The sequence below is a fragment of the Arachis hypogaea genome, chromosome 14 (assembly GCF_003086295.3).
Source record: "Arachis hypogaea cultivar Tifrunner chromosome 14, arahy.Tifrunner.gnm2.J5K5, whole genome shotgun sequence".
Classification (NCBI taxonomy): Eukaryota; Viridiplantae; Streptophyta; class Magnoliopsida; order Fabales; family Fabaceae; genus Arachis; species Arachis hypogaea.
In genome coordinates, this window is record NC_092049.1 from 133020809 (window position 1) to 133032559 (window position 11751).

Here is an 11751-nt window from a genome sequence, read left to right on the forward strand (position 1 = left end):
TTAAATACAAAATCCACTTGTCATTTATAAAGAAATTGATATTTTTTATTTTTTTTATCATATTTTAAAAATATTTTTATCGTTAATAAATTTAAAAATAATTTTATCGGTCATTTGATCATTTAAAGATATTTTTAATAGTTTATTCTAAATTTGAATAAAGTTTTTTTTATGTTTAGGTTTTAGACTAACGAATATACGAAAACCTGGTTAGATAGTATTTTTTTTTTTTATGTTTACATTTGGGAATATGTGTATTTGATGTAATATATATGGGAAAAAATGGGTAAAGAGTTCTAAAATTGTATCAAAAATTTAAAATTAACAATCCTTTATTATGCTTATGCCATGAGAAAAGTGACAAAAAAAATGTGTATTATTCAATATGTAGAATAAAGAAAAAAAATTTTTAGGTAAAGGATTGAGAATTGAAAATTGAAGATAAAATAGATTATGTTAGGAAAAATAATTTAAGAAATTTGAATAAATTATTACAGTTTGATTAGTTTTGTCATTAGTTTAATGTGTGGTTGTAATTAATTATAGTAGGAATATATGGTAGGGATATATAAGATATAAATTGTTTTTTTAGTTTTTTATTTATTTCAAAAATTTTTAGATCGTATACGTATTAATAATAATAACAAAATATTTATTTTTATTTTTTATATCGATCCAAATGAAATTATTAATTTTTTATTATTTTAAAAAATTATATTTTTAAATCGAATATTTAATTAATTATATGAGTACAATGCCGTGTGAGCTATAACTCATTGGCAATGTTTAATGTAGTTTGAGTCATTATATTCAAGATGTGTAAAATTGGGCTCATTTTTTTTATTATGAATTTGGTATTGGAGCCGTGCAATAAAATGGATGCATGTCCAAAATTTTCACTGCTATGGAGATTAATCAAAACGTAGGTTACGTTTTATTTTCCTTTTCATTATTTTTTTGTTAAAAGATATAGACAAACGCAGCTTGCGTTTTTTTTTAAAGGTTTTTAAATTTTTTTTAAGTTCAGTCGTAGCTTACGTTTTTGCTGTGGACAATAAAATTTTTTTTTTGAAGTAACAAAACGCATCTTACGTGTTACTTTTATGTGTCAGTTTTTTTCATAGAATAGCCAAAACACAGGTTGTGTTTTATGGGCTGTCAGCTTTTTTTTTTTCGAAATATTAAAAACGTATGTTGCGTTTTGTTTTAAAAAAAATATTTTAACCAAGAGTTCGGCCTATAAATACGAAACAAGATTCTCATTCAGCTTGCCTCACTCCATTTTTACTCATTGTATTCTTCTTTCTTTTACATATACTGTAGTTCTGAGTTTTTTTGGCAGTTAGGTGTGTCCAAAAAGTTGGATTAAGTGAGGTTGCAGTTATGGAAAATATTGCAAATTTGCGAGTGTATTATAACGGTGAGGTTAAACTGTAAGGCCCACATCGGTTGGGGAGGGGAACGAAGCATGCCTTATAAGGGTATGGATACCTCTCCCTAGCATGACGCGTTTTGACGACTGAGTGTGGGGGGCTTCGGCCATCATCCCTATCGTCAAAGGCAAAACCGTGAGGCCTTATGTGCCAAAGCAGACAATATCGTGCTAGCGGGTGGTCTGGGCTGTTACAGATGGTATCAGAGCCAGAATCCGGATCGATGTGCCAGCGAGGGCGCTGGGCTCCCTTAGGGGGTGGATTGTAAGGCCCACATCGGTTGGAGAGGGGAACGAAGCATGCCTTATAAGGGTGTGGATACCTCTCCCTAGCATGACGCATTTTGACGAGTGAGTGTGGAGAGTTTCGGGTGGTCTGGGCTGTTACATGTAAGACCCAGAATTTTTGAATAAATCTTATTATAAATTAATTTCAATTCGTTCATTCATTAGAAATTTTATTTCCAGAAATTATTTTATTAAAGCTAATTAAATCAGGTTTTGATAATTAATTAGAAATTTTACTTAATTTTATAGATATTGAATAATTTTCTATATTTAGATTATATAGCGTAACAGTTGTAAAAGAATAAGAATTTTATATAATTCGATTTTAAATGAATTGTATTTATATCATTTAATACTTAAAGTTTAAGATAAAGAAAATTAATTATATTACCATGTATCTTTAATTAGAGTAATTTATTGAGAATCAATTAGTATTTTTATACCACAAATAATACTTTAAAGTAATTTTAGAGATTAAATTAGTTTTTCAAATATTAATACTTTATATTCCAATTTTATTTAAAATTATCAAATTATCCTTATACCTAATTTTTACCAAAAACCCTAAATCCCCAAAATATCACCCTAACCCCAATTTTCCTAACCCTAGCCGCATTACCTCCTTCAGCCACCAAAGTCCCTCTTCTTTTCCCAAACTCAGCAGCAATTCGTGGAAAAAAGAAAAAAAAAAAAGAGGAAAGGGATAACGGAAAGAAAGAGAGAAATGAGGGAAGAGAAGAGGAAGGTTGCGCCGGCGCCACTGGGTCCCGCCACTGCCGCCGCTCGTATTCCGCCGCGTCGCCATCTCGCCGCGTCTAGCTTGCCACCAATCTGTCCATGAACCGCCGTCAAGGAAGGAGAGAAAGCAAGTGCGAGGGAGCTATTCTGTCACCGAGAAGAGAGATGTGTGAGAGGGAGATCTTCGGCGCCGTCCTCGTCTGAACCGCCGCCAGATCCGCCGCTACCGCCGCTGAGGGAAACCGCTGTGGGTCCGCACGAAGGGAGCCAGACACCACGGGGAAGAAGTTGCTCGTCGCATCATAGTCACCGTCGCTGGGGCTATGAACCGTCGCTGTGAACCGCGCGAGAGCCAGTGGAGGAGGGAGCCTCTGCTGCGTCACCGCCGAGCTTCCATCAGCGCCGAACCGCCATGCCGTTGCCGCTACTCTTGCTCTTGCCCTTGCTCTTGCTCTATACTGCTCTGTTTTGCCCCTGCTTCTGGCTTTCGCAATTGCCATAGTCCCTGCCGCCATGGATGTTGCCGTTAGAGTTGTTGGAAACCAACGATGGAGCTGCCCGAAAACCCTATTGTTGCTGCTTTATTATTTTATTGTAAGCTATCTCTATTTCCAATTCCATTGAATTCATTTTCATTTCCGATTCCATTGAATTTGAACTCTCTAGTTTGTTGCAACCTTGGTTAATGCTGTGAGGATTACTGATGTCGCTGTTACTGGAGTATCATTGGAATCGACGTCATTATTACCCTAGTTAATGCTGCTCCCTTCCCATATTTCTTTTGGTAAGATTGGTTTTGTTCTACAACCAATATTCTGATTATTGCTCCTTTGATGATCTGTTCTATTTTATCCTTGCATTTGCCTCAGCTTCTATTAAATTTCCTTCCAAAGTTGCTGTTGCTGTTACTAGAGTTGTGGGTGATGCCGCTACTGTTCCGGTGGTGTTGGAATGACTACTGCCGCCACGATCTGGGGATAGAGGAAATTGTTATGTTAAATAATACGATTGCGACATCGAGGTAGAGGTTTTCTTAAAATTCATTTTATCTTACAGAGTTGTTGTAAATAGATATTAATGTGAGAAACATATGTCTGTGATTATGATTGTCTTATAAATGTGGTTGTTTGCTGGACTGAATGATTGATTGCTTGTCTGCTTCAGCAACTCAATCAATCATTCAGTCCAGCAAACAACCACATTTATAAGACAATCATAATCACAGACATATGTTTCTCACATTAATATCTATTTACAACAACTCTGTAAGATAAAATGAATTTTAAGAAAACCTCTACCTCGATGTCGCAATCGTATTATTTAACATAACAATTTCCTCTATCCCCAGATCGTGGCGGCAGTAGTCATTCCAACACCACCGGAACAGTAGCGGCATCACCCACAACTCTAGTAACAGCAACAGCAACTTTGGAAGGAAATTTAATAGAAGCTGAGGCAAATGCAAGGATAAAATAGAACAGATCATCAAAGGAGCAATAATCAGAATATTGGTTGTAGAACAAAACCAATCTTACCAAAAGAAATATGGGAAGGGAGCAGCATTAACTAGGGTAATAGTGACGTCGATTCCAATGATACTCCAGTAACAGTGACATCAGTAATCCTCACAGCATTAACCAAGGTTGCAACAAACTAGAGAGTTCAAATTCAATGGAATCGGAAATGAAAATGAATTCAATGGAATTGGAAATAGAAATAGCTTACAATAAAATAATAAAGCAGCAACAATAGGGTTTTCGGGCAGCTCCATCGTTGGTTTCCAACAACTCTAACGGCAACATCCATGGCGGCAGGGACTATGGCAATTGCGAAAGCCAGAAGCAGGGGCAAAACAGAGCAGTATAGAGCAAGAGCAAGAGCAAGAGCAAGAGTAGCGGCAACGGCATGGCAGTTCGGCGCTGATGGAAGCTCGGCGGTGACGCAGCAGAGGCTCCCTCCTCCACTGGCTCTCGCGCGGTTCACAGCGACGGTTCATAGCCCCAGCGACGGTGACTATGACGCGACGAGCAACTTCTTTCCCGCGGTGTCTGGCTCCCTTCGTGCGGACCCACAGCGGTTTCCCTCAGCGGCGGATCTGGCGGCGGTTCAGACGAGGACGGTGCCGAAGATCTCCCTCTCACACGTCTCTCTTTTCGGTGATAGAATAGCTCCCTCGCGCTTGCTTTCTCTCCTTCCTTGACAGCGGTTCGTGGACACATCGGTGGCAAGCTAGACGCGGCGAGATGGCGATGCGGCGGAACGCGAGCGGCGTCGGTGGCAGGACCCAGTGGCGCCGGCGCAACCTTCCTCTTCTCTTCCCTCATTTCTCTCTTTCTTTCCGTTATCCCTTTCCTCTTTTTTTTTTCTTTTTTCCATGTATTGCTGCTGAGTTTGAGAAAAGAAGAGGGACTTTGGTGGCTGAAGGAGGTAAGGCGGCTAGGGTTAGGAAAATTGGGGTTAGGGTGATATTTTGGGGATTTAGGATTTTAGTAAAAATTAGGTATAAGGATAATTTGATAATTTTAAATAAAATTGGAATATAAAGTATTAATATTTGAAAAACTAATTTAATCTCTAAAATTACTGATGGTTTCAGTGGCTAAGAGAAGGGGGGTTGAATCTTAGCCCCCTTTTTTTGTTGCTAACACTTGCTGAATTCAGAGGAGGCTTTTCTGTTTTGGCTCGTCTCTGGACACGAGACTTTTTCTTTTATCTCATCCCTAGTCACGAGACTTTTTGTTTTGTCTCGTCACTTTGCACGAGACATTTTTAGTTTTTGCTCCTATGCAGTAGAAAATAGAAATGGAGTAGGAGAAAAGAAAGATTACACCCAGATATATCCTGGTTCAGCTGCTAAGTGCAGTGCAGCCTACATCCAGTCTCCATCACAACAATGATGGAATTTCACTATAATCAACCTGATTACAAACTGTAAAGTGCTAACCCAACTTACAAGGGGATTCCCACAGAATCATGAAACACAACATAGATGAACAAAGGAACTCTAAGACATCTATGGCTTTTTCTTTTAATTTTGCACTCTCTGCCTTTTTCCGCTCTATGGCTTTTTCATACAAACCTCACTGTTTGCCTTTTTTCCATGAGAATCAAGACATGACAAAATTAAACAGAAAAATACTAAACATAATACATTGAAGGAGAAGAAAATCTGTAAGCTTAGGTAGCTCTGAGAATTCTGTGCCTTGCACTCTCACTGCTTACTTCTAACTCCTTGCTCCAACCAGTGGCTGTTCTCCCTTTTTATAGAAGAGAGAAGCCTCCACACTTGAAGTCAAAAGCCCAAGCCAACTTCTTCTTCCTTCAAGAAACCGGTTCGGCCATACAGAGAGAAAAGAGATAACCATGCAATAACCAACATGCAATTACCTCTAGTCCTTCCTTGATCATCACCCTTCATCAATCCGAGCTCTCCATCCTTGGCTTGCTTTCCAAGATGGATTTTTGGCCCTTGATGCTTCATGATGATAATGACTTCATCTGCTTCAATCTCTGCCTTAACCATCACTTCGCCACTTTAGCTACTCCCTGTGGTGGTTAAACAGAATCAAAGACAAGCCATGCTTCAAGAATCTCCCTTGCTGGCCGAATCTTTACCTTCCCTTTTTGAGCATGAAGAGCTCAAGATAACCTCACCAAATCTAACCACATTTGGTGAATATCTCAGCCACAGCTCATTTTTATTTTAGTATGTTTTCTTGCCATCATCAGCTTGATGGTTTTGATGCATGCAAATTCTTCCTTTTCTTGGTTGATGAGCATAGCGTCCATAGCTTCCTGGACAAGGACCGAAGGAAGAAGAAGAAAGAGATGAGAGAGAATGTGAAGTTAAAGTAAAAGCAATTAAATGAAACTGAAACATATTGATAGATTGCTTTTACTTCCCTTGCTTTGAGTAGCGTATAGCATTAATCATAATGATTCCCTATCAAATCAAAGTCAAGTTCTCTCTCATGTTTCCAATGCTAGCTTATTAAGTTTTGAAATCCATTCTTAGCAAGCAATGGAATCCGTTGGAAAGCATGAAGCCTATTTGCTTTCTTAGTTTCGGACCAGGCTTGGAACCATTCATCACTAATAAGACTTGGACTTGTAGTCTTGAAATTAAAGCTGGCCCAATTAATAACATTTGCTTTCTTGATGAATTTGATTTCGGATCAAGCATAGAGCACATGAGAAAGCATTTGTTTGGGCTTGCAATAATAATATTTATTCTGGCCCATTTAATAATTCAGCCTCATGGTATGAGAAACATGTAGCAAGGCTGATTATTGGGCTTAAACTAGAAATTCATTTTTCGGCCCAATAGAAAATCTGCACAACAAAATTATTAATTTAGTAAGTATGAATTAAGATCAAATTAATAATTTTGTAATTAAATATTTTAATAATGTTTGTTCATCATCAAAATTAAATAAGAGTTTTCCAAACTCATCAATCTCCCCCTTGATGACAAACATTATTAAAATTGAAATGGAAAGAAATTTAGATATTGAGTAAAGAATACTCCCTTTGAATTTGAATTTCTCCCCCTTTCTAAATGTCACATAGCTCCCCCTTGATGTATGCTTATTTTACCAAGGGAAGCATTAACCTGTAACATTTAAATCAAGCTTCAAGTAACAATGTTATTTAGCATATTTTATGATGCTAAATGCTTGATCTATGAGCAGTTTTAATTGATAATCAAAACTCATTTGATATCATAAACTGATTTACTGCTCAAACATTTACACACATCAAATAATTGTTGTTCAAAAATTATTCAAATATTTTTCCCAGACAGGATATCAGAGCAAAATTATTATGGAAAAAATATTTTGAAGCACACATGTTCTTGAAGCACACATGATCAAAACATGGCAGTTGTTATATTTTACATAGTTTAAAGGAACTGCCAAAAATATCAAGCATGTTAATCCAAGATAAAACAGAGTATTCAATATAAACATGCATTTTTATCAAAGTTAATTAACAACCAGTCATCCATGTAATCAAGATAAATGTATTGCCAATCATCACAAACTAAATGCCAAATGCATTTCCAGCAGCAGTAATCATAGTGAACCAAAAGCAATATCAAAATGCAATATCAAATGTATCCTTTTAACAAGGGTGATCATAAATTTTCAAACGAAAATTTCATCCCCTGTTTCATGTTCATCCCTGTTTTTCATTTCAATTTTCAGCACTTTCTCCCCCTTTTGTCATCAAAGGGGCACCTGCAAAATAAATGAAAACAACATACCAAACAGCAGAATATTTGTTTTCCACCAAAAACTGTGTACAAGCTCCAAAGGATTCCTAAAAGATGAAAATTTTAAGGATTTGGATCCTTTAAGACTGAATCATATTTTCACAAGGAAATATTTTTCAAACACCTTAATAAAATTCCATATCACACATGCATTTGAGCAAATAAATTTATCAATGATAATCAAAGCTCAAGTCAGAATTAATCCATAAAGTGCTCAAAAACAGAGCCAGATCAAAGCAAAACAAAACAGGACAATAAATCAATGAAACATAACAAAGCATCAAATATACAAAGAGCAAAATGACAGAGCATTCAGCAGCAGTAGCAGCAACAAGGAGTATTAAATGCTGAATGGAGAAAGAAGATTAGGTGGTTAATGACCATTAAGTTGAGTGGAGAGAGAGGGTTATGCACGGTGATCAACAAGGAAAGATTTTAAAATTAAAACTGAAAGGTTAACTCCTAGAATCAAGGGATGAGGAAAGGAAAAAGATTTGATTTGATAATAACCACTTCCAAAAATATTTGATGACAACCAAGAGATTTTGTGATTTTATTTTTCAAATAAAATGAGGAACTAACAAAACTGTCATGGTGGGGTCAAAGATATTTGGTGGGGCCCATGAAATTAAATTCTGCATTGCCTCCCCCTTGATCATAACCCTTCCATCATGCCCTCATTTTTATCTCGTCCATACCTACGAGACAAAACTGAACAGTATCAAATATTCACAAATTATCAAAAGAACTTAAATCAAACATTCCCAAACTTTTTCTCAATGTACAGAATCTGTCTTTACAGAGGGATTTTGTAAAAATATCAGCAATTTGGTCTTCAGATTTTACAAATTGAATATCAATAGTACCCTTTTGCACATGTTCTCTAATGAAATGATATTTTATCTCAATGTGCTTGGTTCTTGAGTGCAGAACATGATTTTTTGAAATGTTTATAGCACTCATATTATCACAAAATAAGGGTATACTATTGATTTTTAATTTGTAATCTTCCAATTGTGTTTTTAACCAAATTAATTGTGAGCAACATGCAGATGCGGAAATGTATTCTGCTTCAGCTGTGGATAAAGCCACTGTGGCTTGCTTTTTGCTTGACCACATATTGAGTGAGCTCCCAAGGAAGCAACACATGCCGGATGTGCTCCGTCTATCCACTCTATCTCCCGCATAATCTGCATCACAAAACCCTACTGCACAAAAATCATCAGATTTAGGATACCATAAGCCATAATCACAAGTTCTCTTAATGTATCTAATGATGCGTTTAACAGCTGTAAGATGAAATTCTTTTGGGTGAGATTGAAATCTTGAGCAAACATCCACACTTTGAACAATATCCGGTCTAGAGGAGGTAAGGTACATGAGTGAACCTATCATTCCTCTATACCTTGTTTCATCCACATCTTGGCCATCATCATCCTTTTCAAGTTTTGTGTTAGGATGCATTGGAGTACCCATTGATTTGGAATTTTCTAGGCCAAACTTTTTGATAAGCTCTTTTGCATACTTTCCTTGGTAAATAAAAGTACCACTAGGAGTTTGTTTAATTTGGAGGCCAAGAAAGAAAGTAAGCTCTCCCATTAAACTCATTTCAAACTCACTAGTCATGAGTTTTCCAAACTCTTCACACAAGGAAATGTTGGCCGATCCAAATACAATGTCATCAACATAAACTTGAACAAGGAGTATGTCATCATTAGATACTTTAATAAATAAAGTAGCGTCGGTGGTACCCCTTTGAAATTGATTTTCCAACAAGAAGGCACTAAGCCTTTCATACCAAGCTCTTGGAGCTTGTCTAAGACCATAAAGAGCCTTAGTTAATTTGAAAACATGATTTGGAAACTCTTTTTGTTCAAAACCGGGGGGTTGTGCCACATACACTTCTCTATCAATAAAGTCATTAAGGAAAGCACACTTAACATCCATTTGAAACATTTTGAAACCTTTATGGGCGGCATAGGCAAGAAGCAATCTAATTGCTTCCATTCTAGCTACCGGAGCAAAAGACTCATCAAAATCTATACCCTCTTCTTGATCGTAACCTTGGGCCACTAATCTAGCCTTGTTACGAACAACTTGTCCATCCTCACCAAGTTTATTTTTAAATACCCATTTAGTACCTGTTACCTTCTTACCATCCGGATGAGGTACTAATGTCCAAACCTCATTCTTGTCAAATTGAGCAAGCTCCTCTTGTATGGCCTTGGCCCATGATGGATCTTCAAGAGCTTGTTTGACATTGTTGGGCTCCATTTGTGACAAGAGAGCGAGGTTGCTAGGTTCGGTTTGCCTTTTGGTGGAGGATCTTATTGTTACACCATGAGAGAGATCACCAATGATGAAGTCATGAGGATAACCCCTCATGGACTTCCACTCTCTAGGCTTTCGGACAGGTGTAGAGCTTTGATGAACTTCTGGTGGTCTCACTGTTTCAGTTGCTCGTGCCTGCTCAGGAGACAAAATGGAAATGTCTCCTCTAAACTGACGAGACAAAACCGGGCTGACAGATTCTTCATTTTACACAGATTTGGGATTTTCTTGATTGGTTCCTGCCTCTTCACAATCTGAATCATTATCCTTCACAATACTGGGAATTAAGTTAGAATCACAAAAAGTAACATGTATGGATTCCTCTATGGTTCTATGTTCTTTGAGATAAACTCTATAGGCCTTGCTTGTGGTGGAATATCCAACAAACATTCCTTCATAGGATTTTGGATCAAATTTTCCAAGGTTTTCCTTATTGTTGAGCACAAAGCATTTGCATCCAAAAACATGAAAATACTTAAGATTTGGAGGGGTTCCTTTCCATAGCTCATAAGGTGTTTTCTTTAACCCTTTTCTAATGATTGTTCTATTCAAAATATAACATGCTGTGTTCACAGCTTCGGCCCATAAGAATTTAGGAATTTCATTCTCACATAACATGGCCCTAGTCATTTCTTGAAGACTTCTATTCCTTCTTTCAACCACCCCATTTTGTTGGGGGGTTCTAGGGCATGAAAAGTTATGAGAAATCCCTAAGTCATCACAGAATTTTTCAAAATCTTGATTTTCAAATTCTCTTCCATGATCACTTCTCAAATGGGCAATTTTCAAATCCTTTTCATTTTGAATTTTCTTAGAAAGGGTAGAAAAAGCATGAAAGGCATCATTCTTATGAGCAAGGAAAAGTACCCAACCAAATCTAGAGTAATCATCTACCACCACAAGACCATAGTGTTTACCTCCTAAACTTTGAGTTCTAGTAGGACCAAAAAGATCAATATGTAACATTTCCAATGGCCTTTTGGTTGAGATTCCATCTTTTGATTTAAAAGAGGATTTTACTTGTTTGCCCAATTGACAAGCGTCACAAGTAAGATCCTTGTCAAACTTGATGTTTGGAATTCCTCTAACCAAATTTCTTTTGACTAGCTTAGAAATTTGATACATGCTAGCATGTCCCAACTTTCTATGCCAAAGCCATTTTTCAGATTCAAAAGATGTAAAGCATGTTATATTTTGTTCCTTTAAATCCTCAAGAGTTAATCCATACACATTGTTGCATCTTTTAGCTTCAAGAAGAACATTCCCAGTTTTCTCACAAATAACTAAACAAACAAACTTCTTAAAAATCACTTCAAAACCCAAATCACATAGTTGACTAACACTAAGTAAATTATGTTTCAAGCCATGTACAAGGAGAACATCATTTATACAAGATGAGAAATTTTTACCCACTTTCCCAACAGCCACAATTTTTCCTTTTGCATCATCACCGAAAGTGACAAGCCCTCCATCATATTCATCAAGCTTTATGAAGAAGGCTGTCTTTCCGGTCATATGCCTAGAACATCCGCTGTCCATATACCACATATTTTCCTTCCTTTTGGATGCTAGGCACACCTACAAAACAAGCTTAAGTAACCTTAGGTATCCAAATCTTTTTGGATCCTTTTACGTTAAACTATCTTCTATGTCCTAAGCCATTGTAATAAAAAACAATTTTGTAAAC